Consider the following 18400-nt stretch of genomic DNA (forward strand, 5'->3'; position numbering starts at 1 on the left):
ATCAACCCTGCTTCATTTTTTTATACCATATATATTTCAGTACATGCAAAAACCCATTTGATGAGGATCACTGATAATTTACGTTTCAAGCGGGGGGAAACCTGCTAACAATATAATAATTGGGAGATATCCACATCATTCTTTTTAGATAAACATAAGCACTAACCATGAAAAAAGATTAATTACATTTAGTCTATTGCCTTTCTCTAACCCTCTGATAAATCACTGGTGCAATGCGAAGTTTGCTTAGATGTTCCATTTGTGTCATTTCCATTGCTCACTTATTTCAAGAAAATTTACCTGAGTAAATGGATGTAGCCATTCAAAGAACACACACACAGAGAAGAGAGAAAGGAACATGTACACCCTCTGCCAGGCCTTCCTACAATTTGCACCAAGGTGAATCCATGATAGATTTTCTTTGTTCTTGCTAATGTAGATTTCCATTTTCTTGGCAAAGCACGGAAACCTCCCTTGTCACTAGAACAGGTTGATCTGCCTCTTGATTTGATTTTCTTTCTTCCAGTTCCAGCTTGACTTTACCTTTTATGTTGTACACATCCTCGTTTGTTTCACAAACAGGTCTGATTCTTCCATCATCTGGCAGACAGTGGTCATTTTGTCCAACTTTGTTTTGGTTCACGGAGCCTGGGAAATAGTCTATATTTTGAATTTGCTAAACAGTGCTATTATTCAGCTTATTCTCTGCATCTTCTATTTTTATCCAAGTTTTCCATTTTAGAAAGCACTCAAAATCATGTATGTCTTTTGGGAATTTCAAGTTTAAACACAATGCTTTCAACAAAGGAAAGCACTGAGAATTATAAATCTGCATTTAAACGCGTGACCATGCCGACATCACTTATGTGGCAATATCAAACAGCATGAGATAAATCAGGACACAGCTTGAAATTATAGTTCTAATTTATCTGACTTCATAATAATTTTAGAGTCTTTCCTCGAAAAGCCAATAGCTCAATGACTTACATTTTGTCCAAGGAATTCTCTTCTTTCTTTGAATAGCTCTCCTATGGTTCACAGAATGACATACAGAAAAGCGCTGTTTCTACAATAATTATTTTTTAATTTTTAAATTCAGCTAGGAAATATCAGCCATATATTTATAACTATAAAATCAGATAAAATCATGGACTGAAAGAAGACTAATTTAAAATATGTAAATGAAAATTTTCTAGACTGGACCAAAAACTTACATATAAGTTACTATTTCAAATTGCATTTCATGTGATAGCAAGATAAAGAATTAACAGGCAGCATATGGCCTTTTGGCATGGCTCTAGACACAGGATAGGAACTACAAAGATAGTGCTTACACTCAAACAAATTAATAAACTAGAGTGTTGTTCATGGGGCAATAGAGTAGGGATAAAAAAAGCTACTATGAAAAAATAAAATTATCCTTCAGAAAAGTTATATAAATTTAAAAATTTCTCAGAAAGTGAAATTTATTGGAACAAGCAAAGTAAGAAAACAGTTTTCTCTTTGTTAAGCTTATGATGGATAATATTTATATTTGTGTAGCACTTTTCATATAAGAACCCCAAAATATTCTGATTTTTTTCTTGCATAGAACATCAATGTTATCCTACTTTATAGAGAGTAAATTTTACCGCACCCCCCACCCCCCAAAGAAAGAACCTTGTGTAGTACTTTGCTATATGCCAGTCCTGGTTTGAAGTTTATTTTTGTATTCTAAATCCTCTATGCAGTAGATACTATTTCCATTTTAAGAGTTCAAGAAATCGAAATACACAGTGGTTAATTAATTTGCCCATTTGTCAAAGGTAGAAAATGGTAAAGCAGAGATTCTAATTCAGGTATCCATATTATTCATGGGTTTAATCACTATGTTTTAATGCTTTTCCATCACCAAGCTCCTTTAGAGAACTATGAAACTCATTCAGGAGTTTTGAGGTCTTTAGTTCCTAACTCATCTGCTTTAGAGCCAGAATCTATTGTCAGATTGATTGGGTTCAAATCCCATGCGGTCATGTCATGAATGGAGGAAAACAATGCCCCTGTGTTTTCATTTTCATAAGAGAAAATTCCAAAAATATTTCTGTACTAATCTAGTACCATATCAGGTTATTGAGGAATGTATACAAAGGCAAATGTTTATACTTGTTTCCTATGGATTTAGTCTGGCCTTCTACTATGGCAAGCTAGGCTGGACTCAAGGACCTAGTCTACCTACCAAGAGCTAGACCAGGAAGGAGCAAGAAGACGGTTCATTCGCACCTTCACAATGCATCTCTCTTTTCCCTACCTATCTTTAACCTCTGAGCCTTACCCCTCTATCTGCAAGAAGAGAAATCCAAGAAATCTTGGGAAAAGATCTCTTCTGCCAAAAGCTCAAAGCACAGGCAATTATGAAATAATTCCTATCCACCAGCTACTGAATGCTTATTATGTGGCTAATGCTAGAATCCTCTATGACCGAACATGTCAACACAGCATAAGTATCACGTGAGTCACTAGAATATACCTTAGCATACAAGTTAAACTAATTGTGTAAACTCAGTTAATTTCCAAAAGTTTCCTCTAAACTATTGCTTTAATCATAACAGAAGGTTCTCAAAACTCCTGACAGCCAGCAGTTGCAGTCAACTACAGGTTGACTGGCCACCTGTTGTGAGGTAGGAGCCAAGAACAAGTGTGAGTAAATTCAACTTTGTTTATTAAGCAGGAAAAGTGATATTTGCCACAATAGCCAGTACAACCACCCCAAAGGACAAACTATAGACACAACTATCTCCCAATTCCTGGTTGCTTCTATTCACTCCTCTTTTACATCTAACACAGGAGTCTCTGCTACCTTTTACCTGTACTATGATAACAATAACATGCTACCATTTGTACAACATGAGCTAAAACATATGTATTTAATGTGTAATCAATAGATATGCATTAGAAAATTTATAAAGATGAATATTTTAAAAGACTGAATAATATGCTGTTAAACACAGACAAGGAAAAATGTTGCCAGTGTATTTAACTTTTTAATTAAAAGTCAGGTAAGTAACATTTTAACCTCCACTAATTGCTTTCAAACAATCTTTTTATATTTTTATTCCAAGTGAAATCAGACTAGCTATCTCAAACTCATATCAGACTAGCTATCTCTATAAGGAGAACACCCAGTGGCAGCATTTTCTGGTCAGTTGAGATGACAGGAAGAAAGAAAACTATCAAATTTTGAGAAACCTAGCATGTTTGTGATGTGGTAGACAGGTTCACCTGTATGGTATCTTTTTCACACTAATATTATGCTTGTTAGGAAGGTATTCTCATAGCCACTTTACAGATAAAAATTATATGTATGAAAGCTTAGCAACTCGTTTAAGGTTGCAAAGCTAATAATTAGCAGGTCTTCTGCTTGCAAAGCTGCGGACTCCAGTAAACAATGCATTATAGAGTTTCTATGTCCCACATCTGAAAAACTTAAATTCATAAGAAAGTGGCTAAGTATCAGATGATATGGCAGAACATCTTGAATTGACAGGACAAACTCTTCTCTCCCTCCTCCATCCCCTGCAAAAAACAAACAAACAAACAAACAAAAAAACCACCAAAATACAAAAATGTGGAAGAGAAAGTACAATCACCCTGTACTTCTATATCACCTCGTAGTTAAGCATAGGTCAAGGTTTCTCTGGAATGACAATGAACCTAGGTAAGGAAATTTGACTCTAGTCCTCATAGATGAACTACATAGGATGAAAGTGCTTCTCTTCCTCTCTCTCTCTCCCTCTCCCCACCCCCTCATACACACACACACCATGCAGAACTCTAAAAAAAAGTTTCTAGACAATAGGAAAAACAGCAGCAGCATGACAGCATTGTCTGAAAAAAAAAAAAATGACCTCAGAATGAACACAGAGCACTGTTTTCAGCACTACATTTACCTCCCATTGACCCCTCATATAAATAAAGAGTAATCACAACAATTCTTCCATGGTGTCCCCCACATGTATTTTATTGACATAAAGGCACACAATTTAACCTACGGAAATAATTCACAATGCTCATTCCCACCCCTACTTCATTTTCATCATTCCACTATTGAGGAGGAGAAGCTCAGACAGGGTCAAAGACACGCTAGATTCCTCAGGGTGCTCCCGTAGGATGCCTGAAACCTTCTTATGAGTGAGAAAGTGGTTGAGATTGGAAGATAAGATCATGAGGAAATAGACTGCTAGGAACTGAGAGGCAAGGGAATACCATCCAATAGGAAGAATCATTTAAGTGTACATTTCAGTGAGCAAGAATTAAGATGAGATAGCACGGGGAAAAGTAAGCCACAAGAGGAAATTACTGAGAAATGAGAAGACTCAAGGGTTGGTAGGCAAGAGAAGAGAGTAAGAGTAGTTTAAAAGAGTTTAAGAGGAAGACAGGAGCATGGACTGAAAATGGCAAAGAGGAAAGAGGAAGATGTCTTTTCCAGCCCCAGGCCTGGTAGTATGAAGTAAAGGTATAAGAAGAAAATAGCCACCTCTTGCCAGGCCTGCAGTGAAAACAGCAACCTCAGGGAGAGCCAGTTATCAGAACAAGAAAGTAAAAGTCATATATAGAGAAAAGTCTGAAACGATCACAGATTTTGCTGATAACGTCCATGGACTCTAAAAAGCACAAAGAAGGAATTTTAGGAGTCAGGGAGAGGTGTCATAAGAGGACAGACAGAGGATGTACGAAAACTAAAATAGAGTATGGGGTCATAGTGGGGTGCAACCTGGGAGACTGAAAGTTCTTATTGTGACTGTCTTACACAGATTAAGAACACAGATTTATCCCAGCAGATTCAAAAGATAGTGAAAGGCTACGAGTGTTGGAGGTAGGAGGGATGAATTTCTCAGGCTGCCTCTTCACCCTCAGTGACTCAGGTAAAAGAAATAGGGAAGTATGGGCTTAGTCTCAGGGTACAGTCAGTCCTCTCAACAACCCTACATACTAGGTACTGTTATTCTTTCCACTTTACTGTTTATGAGAAATAGAGCTTAATCTGTAATTAAAGGTCAAAAACAAAGGAGTCGTGAACTATCATTTCTCTACTTTAAGGAGAAGAGATGTGTACCTGCAGAGAGAGACAAGTTGCAAAGGGTGAAGAGCAAGGGGTAAGCCCCGTGTAACAACGCCAAGACCTTTTTGACCACCAAGAAGGTCCTTGAGGCCAGACGAATCCACAGAAGAGCATAATGAATGTACTCTGCCTATGCTCATAACTTTGAAAGCTTCAGGAAGACAAGTTTAGTAGTCATCTATACCACAAATTTCTCTCTTTCAACAAAAGCACAAAAATCTCCATGTTCCAGAATAGTGTCACTTCTAGAGATACAGATTTTGTAGCATTTGGAGCATAATTCAAATATTTATGGTGGCTGACACTATTGTGAATTTTACTTTTGAGTGCATTCTAAAATTTTCAGGATGAATTTTCCAGGCCAATTTAATTTCTTATCTGATAAGAAAAATATAGCTGATATAGTATGAGGAATATTATAAGGAAACAAAAAGTGAATTCTTTCTAACATTAACAAAGATTTTAATTAGGCTCTGTTTACCTCTATTATCAGATTGGGAAAATATGGTCCATAATGTAAGTAACATTAGAAAGTGTACTTAAAAGCAGTTATTGATGGTATGATACTAATCTGAAAATGCAAGGCAAATGTTAATTCAAGAGATCAGTGGTGAATGGTCATCTACAAATACTTCTGTTGGTAATTTTAACAAATAAAATAATGTTGAATACATGAAGCAGGAGGATATAGCTATGAGAAGGAAAAAACACACCTGAGAGAGGGTACAGGACAGAATTTCATTCAGTAATACAATTCTTTCCAATTTTATTCAACTCAAAATTTCACTGCTGGAATCCAGTAATTCCTATTGGCATGGGCACAACATGCATATTAAGATTTAATCAACCTTTGCCAATATGACAACAGTTCTGGAACTGCTTTACAAATCAAATGTATGTGAAAGGGTTATAAGGAGTAAAAAGTATTGTGCTTATATTAATAATTGTGTTCATAATAATTTTAGTATTTATAATCTGACCAATATGAAATGCTTACAGCCTCAAGAACCCCTTGCATGATAAATATTGGCATATTATTATTTGATTTTTTAAAATTTCTTAAGTTCCACAGTAATAATGGTTTGTTTCAAAAAAAAAACTCTTATAAAACTTCTTGATGTATTAATAAATAATCCTGAGTTCTTTCTTAATGAAGCAAAAACAAAAAACCTGCTTGCAGCTACTTAGCATCAAGAATGCTGTTAGCTTCTCTGGCTCTATATTAATCAGAAAAACAGCAAATGAATATGTGGAAGTGCCCATATTCCTCTATTTATCTAAAAAATAAAATCAGAAAAGGAAGCAACATTCTTACCTCCTCTTATCAATAAGTCCCATTTCTTCATGTTTTTTATTACTTTTATTATTGTTGTTATTAAATCCTCAAGGGATTTAAAGAGTCAATAAAAATTTGTGATCCAAACCTCTATCTCTGCCTCTCCCCCAACTAAGGATGTGCCTTACAAGAAAACACGTACACAGACTGCCAGCCCCTTCCTACAGCCATGTCAGTCCGGCACCTGAACAGTTATTCTAGCCTGTCAGTGGAGCAGTACTGAGCTAAGCTGTTACCCTTGCTTTTCCAAAGCTTAAATTATGGTGGATTACATCATCCTGTGGCAGAAATATCACCCTTCCTGTGTCTCCTTATGAAACACCACCAGATGCCCACTCACGTCATGAGGTTTTTTATGAAAATAGATATTTTCCTGTGTGTCTTCAGAGCTAAAGGTCCATGAGCTAAGGAATTCCCAAGACCTTAAGATCAGAAAATGATAAAGAAAAATGATCTTCATTCATTGTAGATCACTGATACAGAATATACCAGATCCTAGGGGAAAGGTTTGCTTTTTATAATTCTGCATATTTTTCCTACATTTCATCAAAGACCCTGTTCCCTGTTTCCTAGTGACAAAGGTTTCCGTTAATGAGTTAATGCCTCCAGAAGAAGACTCCAACACTGACATTAGCACCTAATTCTCCACCAACCTTTAATTGCTAACCCCAAACCAAACAACTAATAGAGAAGTTTCTATCAATTATCCTGTCAGAAAACAAAGATAATTCCTACAAGTGTTATGATTTATGTCACCAATCTATGAATACATTGTGCACCAAACATTCATATGTGAGTTTTGTAGTTAACATGCGTTTTCTGACAGGGTCAATGGTTTAAATTATGGCTAGGTTTTCTGGCTAGCCTATAAAAATCTATTTGAACCACTATGTACCTAAACGAAGTAAAAATAGTACTATTTCAATTTTATTTCACTCTAATTACAACATTGTTTCTATGGAAAAGTTCAAAGTTCATCCATTCATTCATTTATATTAAACTAAGCCATACAAAAATGTCATTTTTGTAGGTCAAAAATAGTTGAAAGTGACAAATTTACAGGGTTCAATCTGATGTACTCATTCAAAAAAAAAAGAAATGTAACCGAATAACATGAGCTATAAAGAAGCCAGAACAAAGATGTGAAGGACGAAGACCTTATATTTAGAGATCATCATATCCAGTTAACACACAAAGGTGCATGAGTAGCAATTTGATACATTTAACTCAAAGGCAGTTTAAAACAGACACCACATTTTAAAATTACCAATCAGTGTAAGCAGTAGACATCTTCACTTTTCTTTGAGCCCAACCTTCTTTACCAGCCCTTTATTCTGAGTAGGGACAGGATGAAGGTTAAGCCTCACTTGGCAGACGAACCACATGAATGGGAGTCAAATGTTTACCAGACTTGCCTACATCAAGAAGGGCTAGAGACAGCTCATTCTCTATGAATTTATCCATATAGAATGGTCTGTAATTCAAATTTTCTTATTATTCTCTTTAGCCTTAATGTTCATTCAAATTAGTTTCAGGTAATAAATAGATTAATCAATTTAATAAGAATATTAAGTCTGTTTTCCTTCTGTAAATCTAAAGGATAAATATCTCTGCTTTGTGTAGGCTGCCTAATTATCTAACCATATTTGACTGAGTATATATTAGAGTGAGCCAAGCAGGATGTGTGGATCACAACACGATCCCTTATTCTCAACTCCAAATTGCACAGTTAATCTTTAATTAAATTTCTCACAGATTTCCCCATAGTCAATAGTATCCATGTGTTGTATTAATATTGTTAAACTCCTACAAAACTATAGTTTAGGGAATTAGATGATATAAGCTTAGAATACAGTCCAGTTCCAATAGAATTTTAAGTTTTTAATCATCTTTCTGAATATAAAAGTAATATCCATTAATTTTTTTAAAAAATCAAACAATGCAAAAATAAAGTAAAAATTGGAAGTCAGCTATAATTAGAGTGAGAGGGGTAGAATAAGGTGAGCAAGGCATGGGGATTTAAAAAAAATGAAGTAACTTTTTACTTGTAAGAAAACAATGATATCCTAAAAGCCAGAACCAATATACCCTACTTTGCCCATAACTACTATATAAAACCAGATATGATTAATACCAAATATTGGTTTAAATAAAAATGCTTTATAGATTTAGAAGACATAGGTCACCTCCTGATAATGTGTCAAAAATAGCAGTGGGTCTAATTCTTTATAAATCACTGTCTGGTACAGTATCTTACTTGATGACTCATTCATTCAATTGATATTTATTGAGTGACGACTAGGTGCAAAGCACTATGCTAGACACCGGAGATACAACAGCAAATAGACCCTGCCCACTTGACTTGAGATTATATTCTAACAGGGGAGGTAAGATGTTAACACCAATTACAAAATAAATTGTTAACTAGAATGTTAATAAAGTCAAAGGCACAGGAATACATGGTGCTCTGAGAGCATAAGGCAACCTAACCTAGAAGGAGAGGTATGGAAGGCTTCTTTCAGGAGCGCTGTTAGCTGAGTTCTGAAGGATCCAGAGTTAATTCATACTAGGCAAATGAAAGGAGAAGAAAGTCCACATAGAGTGAGCCACAAATACAAAATCCTAAACAAACAAACAAACAAAAAAAAGCAACAGAGGCTATTCAAAAAACTGAAAGGAAGCCAATGTGCTTGCAGTAGAAAGAGTGAGGGAAGGGTAGCCTGATATGAGGCCAGTGAAGCAAGCCGGAGCCAGATACTATAGAGCAAAGTTTTGGAACCTCAATGCTATTGATAATTGGGGTCAATAATTCTTTGTGTGGGGACCTGTCCTGCACTTTGTAGGATGTTTAGCCCCTACACACTATATGCCAATAGCACCACTCCCTACTCCCAGCCACTCTGTGAGAATCAAAAATGTCTCCAGACTTTGCCAAATGTCCTCTTGGAGACAAAATCATCCCCAGTTAAGAACCACTGTCACGGGGCCTTATAGATGATGTTAATAAGTCTGGCCTTTGTCCTAAAAGCAATGAGAAGACACTAAATATTTTACAGAATCAGTGATTTTTCAAATAATCTGGATAGGGGAAGAGGAAATTAATTAAAAGAGTGCATTCTACAACTGCCAGAGAAAAGACAGCGCTCCAAGCCTACAGAAGAGTAGGTCAACCACTCCTAAGATGTTCTCAAATAGGTAATCTGCCTCGCTGAAAGTAGGAACAAGGCCAATGGTCCTGCAATTTCCCAATGTTTATTTTTTATCTGGTAGATCTAGGGGCCCTTTTTGCATCTGTGTTCACCATACAGCCTGGAATGGTAGTAATGCTCTACAGAGTGTTTGCTAAATAAAACGTTTGTTGATGACTTGGAATTCCAATTGTATATTGGGGAGGAGGGGCTGGGACTTAGATAAAAAATAGTATGAAAAAAAATTGTAGATGGCGATTATAAAGATAGAATTTGTAGCAATAAGATACACAAACACACACACACAAAAACCTTAAAAAATCAAACATTGAAACCAAAGCAAATACCAAATACTGAAAATAAGTTGTACCACCAGAAGCAGTCATTGTTTTGTTTTGTTTTGTTTTTTTTTTAGAAGTGTCATGGTGCCTTATAGACTGGAAGCCAGGACCTTAGTTCTCTTTTCCATATTGCAAAATGGTGGGTGAAAAAGCTAAGAAGACGAACACTAAGGAGAAGAAACCTGAAGCTGAGAAGGCTGATGCTGGCGGCAAGGTTAAGAAGGGTAACCGCAAGGCCAAAACGCCTAAGAAGGGGAAGCTCCACTGCCACCAAAACTCCGTCCTGTCAGAGGAATCGGCAGATATTCCCAGTCAGGCTAAGATATTCTCAAAAGGCCATGCACAAGAGGAAGTATTCATCAGCTAATTCCAGAATTGAAAAGAAAAAGAAGGTTCTTGCTATTGTCACAAAACTAACTGGTGGCAACAAGAATGGTAGCACCCAAGTGGTTAAACTTTGTGAAATGCCTAGATATTATCCTACCGAAGATGTGCCTTGAAAGCTATTGAGCCACAGCAAGAAACCCTCCGTTCAGCATGTAGGAAAACTTTGGGCTAGCATCATTCCCAGAACCATTCCGATCATCCTCACGGGGCTCCACAGAGGCACGAGGATCATTTTCCTGAAGTAGCTGAGCAGTGGCTTGCTACTTATGACTGGACCTCTGTCCCTCGATCAAGTTCCTCTGAGTAGAACACACCAGAAATTTGTCATCACCACCCCCACCAAAATTGACATCAATGGTGTGAAAAACCCCAGACATCTCACTGACGCTTACTTCAAGAAGCAGCAGCAGCTGTGCAAACCCAGATACCAGCCAGGAGGGTGAGATCTTCAAAAAATATGCGATTACAGAGCAGCACAAGTTAATCAGAAGGTTTGGACTCACAAGTTCTGCCAAAAGTCAAATCTGATCCTCAGCTCCAGGGCTACCTCTGCTCTGTTTGCTCACAAGTGGGATTTATTTTCACAAACTGGTGTTCTAAATTTATTAAGAACCTAATTAAATGCCTAATCTGTTTTTAAAAAGAGGGGGAGAAAAAGAGTCCCATGGCTACACTAACTTAAGACGTTTATTGGTTAGAACAGAAAGTCAACTGTTTCCATCCTTGTTAACTCAATTCCTTCTGCTCTTCTGGAAAAACGTGTAATTTGTCACTGTGGTTTCTTTTCGCTTCAATTCTGCTGCATTGTTAGTTATTTTTATTTTAATGGGTGCTTGGAAGGTATTTATTATATAATTTAAAGGCAATAAATAAAGTAAATCTGGATGAGCTTCTAAAAGACTTGCTAAGTACACCCTTATTACGAAACAAGGGAGCATATTCTGTAATGACCAGGTGAATGTTATTTTTGTCTAGTGCCTCTACCTCTAGCCTTTGTCTATTTCTCTCTCGCTCTTTCCCATGTGTTGGCTCTGCCAGTGAACTTGCTGTTCCTTCTCCAGCTGTCCTCACAAACCAGGGCCCATCTATGCAGGAATGAGTTCCACTCAAACCAAGAACCAAGAAGCAAGAGCCAGTGTACTTAGGCATGCTGGAATGGAAAAACACTGCCAATGGAATTTCTCTGACACATGAGCCAGGTTAAGCCTCCAACAGCCAAAGCAGTCATTAAACTGTTCTCACTTGAGTTCTGGCTCCAAGTTCCAACATGCCTGCTTCTAAGTACTTGCAGCAGAGGTTCATGATCTTTGGTGGGCATCAGAATTACCTGCACTGCCCTTCACAAAGACACATGCCTGGGCCCTACTACAGACTTACAGAACAAGCCTAACCGGACTCGGGGGCAGACCACCAGTAATTTCAACAAAATCCCCAAGAAAGCCCGCCCGCCAAAATTTAAGAATAATTCCTTACAGACTAAAGCAATAATTAGTAATGGCCAGACAATTATTAGTTGCTAAAGGATAAATATAATTGACAACATAAATTCTTTAACTCCAGATGATTTCAGCCTCCTCTCCAGATTCAGTTATATAGTATATGCATAACGAATTTTAGAAAATAAATACATACATATCTACAACATAAATATCTACTCTAATCACTTTTCTCATTTTATTTATATATAAGAAGAACTTCTAGACACACCCAAAGGAAAAGAAAAATACGAAATGCCAGAATCTTCACTTCATTTGATCACTTGGAAATGTTATGCAAGAAAGTACAACATTCCAGGTTCCTAGAAAGAAAAAGGTTTTTTTATCCATCTTTTCTATCATGAGTGCATTTTGTCTCAATTATTAAAAGAAATGAAAACAAGCCATGTTATACATAAAAGTCATAAAACTCCCAGGAAGAAATTAGTCATCTCTGTGTCGAAGGGAGATTAATTCCAGGACCCCCACAGATACCAAAATCCATGGATGCTCAAGTCCCTTATACAAAACGGCATAGTATTTGCATATAACCTACACAATCCTCCCATATACTTTAAATCATCTCTAGGTTACTTATAATATCTAAAACAATGTAAATGTCTGTAAACAGATGTTATACTCTATTGTTTAGGGAATAATGACAAGAAAAAGTCTGCCTGTGTTCAGCACAAATGCAACCATGGTAGGCCTAACTATGTAACACACACCAGCAACGATGTAACTTGTTTTGAATATTTTGAATGTTAAACTCTATGCACCTCACATTGGTCCTCTATTTTATTTATTCTGAATCTGTCCAAAAATGACAAATGTTTTTCCACTTAGAGAGCACTCCATGAAAACCGCTGAGTAAGGGCACTAGAATAGGTTCTTCATTCCTAATAAATCACTATAATTTATGTCGCACACTTCTCCTTAGAGAGGATAATAAGAGGCTGATGTGCATAACATATTTCCTCAAAAAAAAAAAGAAACGCCTTCTACTGGATACTTACTCATTCTGGACATGCAGTTGTAAAGCAAAATTGACGTTTGAGAGCAGGGCATTAAGTAATGTTGAGAGAGATCAGTTGCCAAATGGAGCTTAGAATAGAACTTTTAAAGTAAATCAGATGAAATTAATGCTACATTGCCCCAATATCAATGCCATCTTTGCCATTAGTATGCCTAGGAATACTGCTAAAAACTCAAGGAAAGGAAGTTAAAGCAACCACTTGTTGCTTAAACAGTCCTGAGATGCATATACACTTGTGCAATCAACCCACAAACCCCACCATTGCCACCATGGATCATATCCAGTGTCGTATACATACCCAATCAAATTGCATACTTCTCAACCTGCAAAGTGTGTAAGATTCATCTGGACTTCTTAAAACAGACACCTGAACCCCACCTCTCAAGATTCTGATTCAGTAGGTTGAGATTGGGTCCGAGCATTTGCATTTCCAAAGATCTCCCAAGTGATGCAGATGCTGCTGGTCTGTGGATCACACTTTAAGTGACATTCTTCCAAGTGATTTTTTATGATTCCTTTTATACTTCAGGGTTATTTCTGGGTGCTCATATTGACTTTGTAAACTAAGAATGCTGAAAGCAAATCAATTTGGCCTGTATTATATTACTCTGGGCTCTGCATTTCCCCAGGAAGAACCCTGGTAGGAAAATGCCACTCAACAGACCCCAGTAAATATGATTTTTATATTGCTAAACTCACTAAAAAGTAAAATAATCAGAATCAAATGTAAGACAGTCTAACTCCAAAGACCAGGTTCATCCCACAGTTCTCATGAAAGTCATGAGGAGATGAAATTCCTTAGAGAGGATCCAAAAGAGGCTGAGATCAGACTCTCTGGGAACACCACTTGTTATGGGGTGAGTTGTGTCCCCACCCAAAAAAGACATGTTAAAGTCCTAACTCCCAGTCATTCATAATATGGTTATTTGGAAACAGAGTCTTTACAAAGGTAATCAAAGTAAAATGAAATCATTAGGATGGGCCCTAATCCAACATAAATGGTGTCTTTATTTTGGTGGGGGAAAGGAAAATTTAGATGCAGAGACAGACATGCAAAGGAAAAACAATATAATAACTCACAGGGGAAAAAATGGCCATGTGACTGGAATAATGTACCCAAAAGCCAAGAAACACCAATGGTTGCTAGAAGCTAAAAGAGGCCAGAAAGGATTCTCCTCCAGAGCCTTCAGAAACAGCATGATGGTGCAGACATCTTGATTTTGAACTTCTAGAGACTAGAATTGTGTAACAGTAAATTTCTGTCGTTTTAAGCCACCCTGTTTGGGGTACTTTTTTTTACAGTATGCCTAGGGAAGTAATACAACAATGTTCACAGGAGCAAAAGGAAGTGCCAGCAAAGGAAGCTAAGAGGCCGCGGTAAGAGGGAGAGGAGTGCTGTATTGTAGGACCAAAGGCGGAAGAAATCAAACTGAATTTAAAGAGAGATAAGTAAGAATTTCAAAGAAATTACCTACACAATTGTTTTCCCTCTAAAATGACCTTTCTGGTCAGGTGAACAACTTTAAGTGCCCATGTGATTAAGAAATCTCAAAACATTTTTGAGACATCTCTTGTTAGCAAGAAAGAATAATAATGAACCCCCTTACGTGTCTACAGAATTATTCAAAATGTCTTATCATTGATTCTCAAAAACAATCTGATGAGGGAGGCACTGTCTCCATTGTTTAAATAGGACACCGAAGCTGAGAAAAAACTAAACTTTAAGTGAAACTGTAAGGTGCAGCCACTATGTTAACTGTTTCCTTATTTAATATCTACAACAACCCTCTGAGGGAGGTGTCTTATCCACTTTTCTCAGGTCAGGAAACAGAAATGTTAGGTAAATTGTCCGAGATCAGAGATTTGGTATGGCTTTTAAAAAAAAAAAAAAAGGCATTCAAACTCGTATCTGTTATCCCCAAAACTCGTGTTCCTCCCACTATATCCTAAATGGCCTCCATTCAGATTGCTGGGCTCCGTGAAACCGTTATTAAAATGAGACAGGTACTGAAAGTGGATTTCTGAAACTATGGCTCCCTAACTTCATAGAAATAGTTAAAAGATATTTCTCTTGTCTGAGAGACCTTTATACATAAAGTAGCTGATGAAATCATTCTCACAGAATTGGAGTTTACTGCTGCCAAAATAAAATATATTGCCCACACATGTGTATTAGTTAAAAGGCCTTATTGTCAGGTCAACGACTTTAACCTGCTATGTAGTTAGGAAATCTCAAGGTAGAACATGGAGATTACTATCAGAATCACATGTACTTAGTCCTCTCCTTGATAAATAGTAGGCAATCAGCTCAACACCAACCATATGGCACATTACAATATAAAATTTAAGCATTAATAATAACAGCATGTTTTCGTACCACACCGAAGATTAAATAAAGCTTTATGGTTTAATAAAGATTTCTCACAGGACGTAGAAAGTTGTTTTCAAAGACTATTCTACTTAATTTAATGCAATTTTTTTATCTTTAAGTTCTGAAAGAAGACACCAATATTGCTTATAATCCAAGAATCCAGAAGAGCAAATGATATAGCATTCTTTTTAATATTATGTATTTATTTTGGAATCAGAGTTATAAAGGATGTCCAAGAGGCATTTAATTAATCCATGTAGTCTTAATACCTTATATAAGTGTATTTTATATGACGACCATGATGAAAGTCTCTAAAAGGGATGCCTTCATCGTGGCAGACATTCCATATTTAAAGAGTATTCCCAGGACTGAGGGGGTCCTTCATGGGATGTCCTACCTGTCCCCAAGCTCTCTTCTCACAACCAAAAGCACTTGAAGGCTCACTTCTGCTCCAGTGTTCAGGCCAATCCTGATCTTGTAGAGAAACATTACAAACAACTCTAGCCCAAAACTGAGGGTCAGAAAGAATCAGCACAAGTCTCCTTAGCTGCTAGCTCACTTCAGGTGCTTGTATCCCAGTTTTGATCAGCTTGATTCAGTTCTAGGTTCCACACTCAAGTCTTTCTTTCAGTAACACACGTAGTGCATGTATTCCTCCAGAATTTCTACTGATCTCAATGGTTTAGTAAAAATTAAATCCTCAAAAAAAAAACATTTAAAAAGGACAGAGCTGTCAGCTACAAGTGATAAAGGCAGAAGCAACAAATATTTATAAGTACTATAAGTAGTTTGTCATTCCTAAAATAGAAATTTAAAATATGCCACTTTTAACTAATATTTCAATGTGTGTTTTAAATCTGCCTTATTTCAGAAGAATAAATATTTGCATTTAATTAAAATTATTATAGTAATTGAATCTCAGTGATTACATCGATCTTTAAATTTTACTTGTTGGTGTTCTGTTTCACCTCAAATAATTTTGGAAATATGTCACATTTTAAGTATCTTACAAGGAGTCTAAGTTCTTCAAAGGGCTATACTGTCTTGCATATAACATGTGATAATTTCGTCACATACTAAATCCATAAATCCCTATGCATTGGTTTAAACCATGTTATGGGGAATTATTATGATTTGTAAAATCTACTGCCATCAAATTAAATGCTGTATTAACAATTATGATAATTACTTTGGAAAAATAGAATAAACAAAGAAAAGCACTAGACAGTAACAAGTGGTACTTGTTCTAACATTCTTTTTTTTTCTATTTTTTATTAAATGTATGGGAGTGACATTGGTTAAATTACATGGGTTCCAAGTGTACAATTCAATAGTACGTCCTATGTATATTGCATTGTGTGTTCACCAACCAAAGTTAAATTTCCTTCCATCATACATTCTAAAGCAAATACAATCCTCTTTAATTCAAAATTCTTCCACTAATTACTCAAGAGACTTGTAACTGTTCTACATAATTTGCAAACCTTTTTCATCTTTGAAATGCATACTTTCAGATACAGGGGTACTTGAGAATCCACTAACAGTATGATCCTAAAGTGAGGGATCTTCCTTTGGAGAAGGAAAGCAGGCAGTGGGTAATAGAAAGCCATGATTTTTCTTTTTCCTTTTTTTTTTTTTTTTTGAGGTATCAGAAAAACTCAGATTCCAAAATCTCTTTCCCTCCTTACATATTTTCTGTTGTTTGAACTACTTTTTAGTTTAAGTTCTTAATACTGGTATAACTGGCAATAATTTGAGAATTTTAACATTTTAAAACTGCTATCATTTTTATATAACTAAGAGTGACAAAAGCTCTATAGGTAAAGATAAAGTGGTGAGAGGACATGGATAATGAGGATACCAGGAATCTGAGTCTAGGGAAGGTGCCACCAAAAGGGAAGAAAAGCCACCAGATTCTGGGCATAAAACAAGTCTCATCATGTACACTTCTCATGAGTGGAGAAAGCCAGCGGATTCTGGCTTACACTAGGCAGGCATCATCATGGCACAGGCCAACAAACCAAGCATTAATCAACATAAAGGTGGCAAAGGATTTTCAGCTCAGACTCCATTCTTCCTTTCACCTGGCTCCAATGTCTGCTTCCTTCCTACTTGTAAATCAACAGTCTTTAGCAGACATTATCCGATATGCCAAACATCTCGGGGACCAATTGGTTTTGGAAAAGTCCGTGAGACCTAGTCATTTATCTTTATCTTTTACTCTTTGGTGGTATCACTATTCAAATCCTAGTTGATCAGCTGGGCTTAAAATCTCTCCCAGGTATAATGGAAAGAGAAGGCAAGTAGTAAATTTCCTTCAAGCTTTTAAACCAGATGAGAACAGAACAAGACATAGGATGGTCAGGCAGATTTCTGCTCTCGCATTGGGCAGAACAGGGTCTCCATCTGTGTCCCTTGAGCCCTCTGAAAATCACCATGCCTAACATTTTAAGGCCCTGGATACCAGAGACAATACTCCTTGTAGAGGGAAGAACAGACTGAACCATCTATCCAATGTAGCAATGGGTTTCTTTTTCAAGAAACTTAACTAGCCCGTCAAGCAGACATCTGAGACAGATACTCTCTACTTAATGTGGACACAGCCTAAGTCATACAGAGTAAAAAATAAGACTATAATTCTAAGGAAATATAAGTTCCCACAAATTAAATTGATTTCATTCATACTCCAGTTGTCCTGTTCATTTCCAACATTTTTAATGCTGATAACCTTCTTACCAACTTCTCTGTTCATGCCTGGGCTCACACATTCTCTTAATCTGTTAATTATCTGTGTTAGTTATTCATCAAATACTATATGCTTCTAGTTAGAATCTAATCAAGTAATCAAAAAACGTTTCATGCTCTCCTAGGAATAACTTATCAAACACAAATCTAGATTTCATTATACAGTGTACACACATCATACAGTACCTCCCAGAGAGATAGTATAGTTAAAATAAACCTGCTTATCCCTTCCTTTCAAAGCGAAGTAGTGGATTCTGAAATTTTCGGAAGAAAATAAAATATTCAAAAACAAAATATGGGTAAAGTTATTATGCTTTCAAAATTATTTCTACAAACTCTTGCCATGTCTTCTATTAGAAAATATCAACCTAATTCTTAAGTATCCAATATTAACCTGGGGCTATTTTAAAAGTTCCTGTTTTT

At 36.5% G+C, this 18400-nt stretch overlaps 1 protein-coding gene and 1 pseudogene across 2 annotated transcripts in view; one reads left to right on the forward strand and one right to left on the reverse strand.

Moving 5' to 3' along the window:
- Positions 1–18400, reverse strand: part of TAFA2 (TAFA chemokine like family member 2) — a 385780-nt gene that overhangs the window by 257069 nt on the left and 110311 nt on the right. The window lies entirely within an intron of this gene.
- On the forward strand, positions 10100–10950 carry LOC120604990 (60S ribosomal protein L6-like; annotated as a pseudogene).

Source organism: Pteropus medius, unplaced genomic scaffold (genome assembly GCF_902729225.1).
Source record: "Pteropus medius unplaced genomic scaffold, Ma_sr-lr_union100, whole genome shotgun sequence".
NCBI classification, from domain to species: Eukaryota; Metazoa; Chordata; class Mammalia; order Chiroptera; family Pteropodidae; genus Pteropus; species Pteropus medius.